Raw genomic sequence first — 6,000 nt, 5'->3', positions numbered from 1 at the left:
TAATCCTTGTACAATCCTATTCTAATGGCCTAAATACAATGGCCAAGCAAATACAATAGAAAGGAAAAATTACAAGAATGAAAATGAGCCCAATATTGGGTACCAAAAGCCCAAAGGCCCATGAAGCCCAAAACTAGGCCCAACAAGCCTAAAGCACAAAAATGCTACTATATGTGGTCCAAAATACAAGACCAAAAATATATGGAAACTATACTAATAAAACATAAGAAAAATGATCATATCAAGATAGGCCCATGAGAAGCTTGACTTGGGCCTTCCAAGCCCATCGGGCCCATTGGGCCTTGACTGGCCCAAACCTCCATGCCTAACCCACTCCTCTTGGATCTTTTAGGTTGTCACCTCTTGCCTTCCTAAGCACGATTCCATCATCCCCTCCCTCTTGAAAAGGATTTGTCCTCAAATCTCGAGGATGTATGGAATAAGAATTATCACCTACATACACAACATGCCAAGTATAAGAGGTAAAATTTTCATGATAAGAAAATGGATTATGGATCCTAAGAGGAGTCCTCCTATCTAGACTAAGAAAGAAAAATAAACTATCAAAATTAGACTCCCTAAAAGTAGAAATAGGATCCTCTTCTAAGTATAACCTAGAATGAAATCCTAAAAATGTAATGACATTATGGTTAAGACAATGAAAAAAATGATTCTTGAAAACTACATCATCTTGCCTAAAGTACCCTAAATTGTAACCTAGGCTTTTCCTAGAATTTAAAGAAAAGATTACTAGAAAACGTCCTAAACAATTTTGGATTTGATTGTTTATTGGATACTGATAATCATATAAGCTAGATTTGTCTTGTAGGGAAGGAATCATATTAAGTTCAAAAGAGTAAGATCTTCCCATAAGAACAATCATAGAATATAGATTATTAAAAGTTGTATCCATCAAACAATGTAAACCAAAAATTGGGTGCTTTATTAAGACCACAGAAATACTTCCTCCCTTGTGCACCTCCAAGGAAGTAGTATAAGGAGTAAAACTAGAAATAGTCCACTCCTTCTTCACTATATCTCGAAGTTGAAAATTTTGTTTGAAATTTATTTTGTTCCTCATTTTCAACTTTAAGATTAGTGGCAGCATTAGGATAAGAGTCAAGACTTTTTTGAATAAAGAGAGTTATTTTCAAGGCTTGTTTGGTAATAAAATAACTCTCCTTGGTCACAAATGCCTTAGTGGAGTCCCCTTCATCCACACTCTTTCCTAATTTACTTTCTTTTCTTTCTTTATTTCTTTTTCTTGTCATTTGTTTTTGATCTTCAAACACTTAGGGTGGTGTTAAAGGATTAAAAACAATTTCTTTATTTTTATGAGTGAAGGATATTTTGTTAGTAAGGCCATCATGTATAGTATGTTTATCAAATTGCCATGGACTTCCTAGCAAAATATGACAAGCTTCCATAGGGATCACATTACATAAAACTTTATCTTTATAATTCCCTATAGAAAACTTGACATTCACTTGTTGATTTACCTTCAATTCCTCACCTTCATTGAGCCAATGAAGTTTATAAGGTTGAGGGTGAGGAATAGTGGTAAGGGCTAACTTGTTAACCAACCTTGTACTACAACAATTAGAGCATGATCCACTATCAACAATGAGAGAAAAAGTTCTTTTAGAAACTAAACATCTTGTGCGAAAGATGTTCTCTCTTTGTGATAGTGAAGTGGGACAAGGTTGACTTCCAAGAAGCCTTTTGACCATAAGAAGATCACCATCAACAGGATATAGCTTTTCTATTTCATGGTCACTAGTTTGATCTTCACTCTCACTAGAAGAGGAAGATGATGAAGACTCTTCACTATAAATGTCTTTACCCCTTAAGATCATGGTCTTTTTGGTGGGGCATTGAGAAACATTTGATCTCACTCATCTTCGAAATAGTCTGTGAGGTGACCTTTGTCTTTTCCACATCTTTGTCAAGTTCTTGAGTTTTAGAGGGATTTTCTTTAGCATAATTTTTAAATGAACTTCCCTCCCTCTTGTGTTCTTCCTTGTTATAAGTTTTAGAGTTGGTATTTTTAAAAGATTTTCTAAGAAATTGTTGCTCAACCCTTATACAAAGTTGGACCAAGTCATCAAGGTCCCTATAAGGGATTAATTCAACTCTATCTCTTATATCAAAGTTGAGACCACTCAAGAATCTTGCAATTGTTAATCTTTCTTCCTACCTTATTCTAGCCCTCATGACATATAACTCCATCTTTTGTCTATACTCCTCCACACTCATATTCTTTTGTTGGAGTCTTTGGAGCTTATCCATAAGCTCCCTACTATAATAAGAAGGAATGTGCCTTCTTCTCATAGCACTCCTCAATTCATTCCAATAGGCAATAGGAGGGTCATTATGAAGTCGCCTTTCTCTTTCCAAGGCTGTCCACCAATACATAGCTTGTCCTTGGAAAGCTAAGGTGGCTAAGGGAATTTTTCTTTCCTCACCTATTTGATGAAAAGTGAAGATTTTCTCCACTTTCATTTCCCAATCTAAGTAGGCCTCCACATCTTCTTTTCCATGAAAGGAAGGGAGATCAACTCTTGATTCCCTAACCTTTGGTTCCTTAATGACTCTTCTAGGTATGGGTTGATAATATTCATCTACATTCATACTACCCCTATCCTCTTGGCTTGTGGAGCCATTGGAACTCTTAGTGGAACTCTTTTGACTTTTTCTCTTTTTAAGTTTTTCCAAAAGTTTTTCTTCTTGTTGCTTAATTTTGTTTATCTCTTCCTCAAGAGCAATAAGTTGTACTTCTCTTTCAATCTTTTCTCTTTCTTTTTGAAGTACCTCTTGTTGTCTCCATAGTTTTAGTGCTTCAACCTCCTTAACAATTTGATTAAAACTTTTAGGAGATTCAATGTCACTATCACTTTGAGAAATATGACTCATGATTAAGCAATAAGAAGTTTAAATTCTATGCAAAAAAGATAAAATATTTTTGGTCTTTTCTAGGAACAAAAATAGCACTTGGAAGTCTAAGTGTACAAATTGCACTATCAAGGGAGGTGAGCTACTAAGAGCCACCTAATAACCAAGCCTTTTCAAGTGGAAATCACTAAACTCCCTTGTGGTATTTTCAATTCCACAAAAATTTTCACAAAGATTTTTATGTAGTATGCTTTTCACAATTGTTTTTGAAGCTATCTAAACGTGAACAATTAATTCTACACAATGTTAGTCGAATTAGCACAGTAAAACAAAACAATTAAAGTTCAAACAACTCAAAAGGAAGCAAGGTTAAGCAACTAGTCGTTTGGCCCTAAGTGGAAGCTTGAAACATATGAAATTTCCAAGCCGCTTCCACTAGTACTACACGTGAGTGAGCTACCAAGGGTTAGATATACCTGACCAGCTTCTTAATACTCCCTTCAAGCTTTACAAATTGATTAAAAATACAAGAGAAATTGCAAAAAAAATTAAACTACACTAGAAACAATTTGTGGCGGCTTTAGTGACCAATTAGTGACGGATTTGTTGTCCAATTTTTTTTACACTTGTTTAAGTGTTCCAATCCGCCACTAATCCTTGATTTTGGTTGCTCCTGGACCCTGCACAAAGGACAAAACAAAGTGATGAATGTAGGCTGCTCACAAGGTTAATGGAATGATCACTCTTGTGAAGGTAGGTTTAGGAAAAATTGGTCACTAAATTAGGTCAAATTTGAAAGTCTTTTGTGTCCAATTCTTTTCCTACTTTTTGTTGAGTCAATGTTTGGTCCTTAAGCAAGGATTTGAGGCCACTTCCAGCAAAGAATTTTTAGTCAAAGAAAACAAGATAAGCAACAAAAGCACAATTTAACAAGCTTATACCAAAAAAGTGAAGAATAATGTGTTTAAGACAAGACTCAAAGATAGCCAAAAATGAAAGCTGAAAAATAGGACTCCAAAGAAGGCTAGCACTCAATTAGGAATGTTCCTAGATCGGCACTAGAGTAGATTAACAAAACAAAAAAAATTGGAAGTAATTAAACAAGTACAAACAAAATAGTAGTCCAAAAATTTTGTGGAATTCAAGTGTATTTTCTTCTTTGTTCTTCTCGGCTTTTGCTTCTATAATTGCTTTATATTTTTTTTTATTCTTTTCTTTTCCTGAATTTAAATGTATATTCCAGAGAAGACACTTGCCTTTTGATTTCAAATTTTACACAATTCCAAAGTATAGAAACCGAGACTACTAGATTGACAAATTTCAAGTGAAAATGGATGAACTAGTGCACTAGTTTTAGGTTTTAGATTGGATTCTTTTGTTCTTTTTTTTAACTATTTTGAATGCTAATGCTCTGTATTTCTCTGTTTTCCAGCCACAAAAACTTTTAAAATTTGAATCCAAAACAAATAGTTCACTAGAAGTAAGATGATTCACTTAAAATTTCAAGTTACACAAAGTTGTTTCAAGAATTTTTTATGGAAAGTGATTTGAAAACTTAAGTACACAATGGAAACCTAACACTAAGAAATTTGCTAGAAGTAATAGAAAATTATGAACTCAAATAGGTAAAACAAAAGCACATATAGGTAGGCACAAAGATTATAAGCAAACCGAGACCAATAGTAGACAAACACAACACAAAGAAAAAATTAGGTTAAACAAGCTATTCTAGGAATTAACAACATATAAGAACTACACATAACTTTCTAAGACAAAACAAGGATTCAAAAACAAAATCTAATGCAATGTAATGAAGTCCAATCACGGACACATGCTTAGGAAATGAGAGACTCAAAACAAATACACAAAACGCTTAAGCAAATAGGTCCTAAAATATTGATTGTGGAAAGAAATTCAAAATACAATCAACTAATGGATCTATGAATAGAATGCTTTCAAAAACTTATAGATCCGAAAGAAACTCAAACACTATGACAACAAGAACACCACAAACACAAAAACAAACGAACCAAAAAAAATTAAGAACACTTATCTCCAAGAAGAACCTTGCTCTTAATACCAAAATTGATGGCAAAACTAGGAGAAGTGGTAGGTGTTCTCCTCCTTGGATTCGCCAAAGCTTGGACCTCTTCAATGGAGAATGAAACCGAATGGATGAACACTTGAATGGAGGTTTTTCTCGGATTAGAATAGCCTAGACTAAGGAAGGAAGTATCCTAGCTTAAGGCTCAAAGGATTGCTCACTTCAAAAGGTAGGAACTAAGGTGTAATTCCTAGGGTTTTGAAGGCAATGTTCTCGGTGAATTTTGGAAGAAACTTGGCAGAAGATTTGCTCTCAAATTTCATATATCAAAAGTGAATACAAGTTAGGAGAAGGTTCACTTAAGTAGGCATCCGAATTGGCACATGTTGGCGCCTAAAACAAAGCCCACATGTGGCGCCTAAAATTTGAATTCAAACTTGAAATTTGAATTCAAATTTTGGCTCCCATGTGCTTGGGCGTGAGTTTAGGTGCTAGGTGCATCTAAGTTTGATTTGAGTTCCATTTAGGGTTAATTTGAGTGGCACATGTTCAGCCACCAATGGTGCTAAACATGTGACTCAAATGTAACTTAAATGACTTTCAAATTAAACCTAGTTTTAGTCTAAGTTGCCTAATTAAGTAATCCTTGTACAATCCTATTCTAATGGCCTAAATACAACGGCCAAGCAAATACAATAGAAAGAAAAAATTACAAGAATGAAAATGAGCCCAATATTGGGTACCAAAAGCCCAAAGGCCCATGAAGCCCAAAACTAGGCCCAACAAGCCTAAAGCCTAAATGCCCACTCCTCTTGGATCTTTTAGGTTGTCACCTCTTGCCTTTCTAAGCATGATTCCATCAAACTAACTAAAAATAATCGATTATCATTAAATATAATCGATTATTCCAGCAACAGGTAAAAAGGATACCTTGCTGCAATAATCGATTATTTGTGAAATAATCGATTATCCCAGAACTGACTCTCTGGAATAATCGATTATCCAGCAAAATAATCGATTAAATTGTTCTTGGTTGATTTCTAGAAATCATGAAGAACAAAATA

The sequence above is a fragment of the Cajanus cajan genome, chromosome 2 (assembly GCF_000230855.2).
Source record: "Cajanus cajan strain Asha chromosome 2, NIPB_CcT2T_4, whole genome shotgun sequence".
NCBI lineage: Eukaryota > Viridiplantae > Streptophyta > Magnoliopsida > Fabales > Fabaceae > Cajanus > Cajanus cajan.
The sequence above is the reverse complement of the archived record's forward strand: the minus strand, read 5'-3'. Positions refer to the sequence as shown.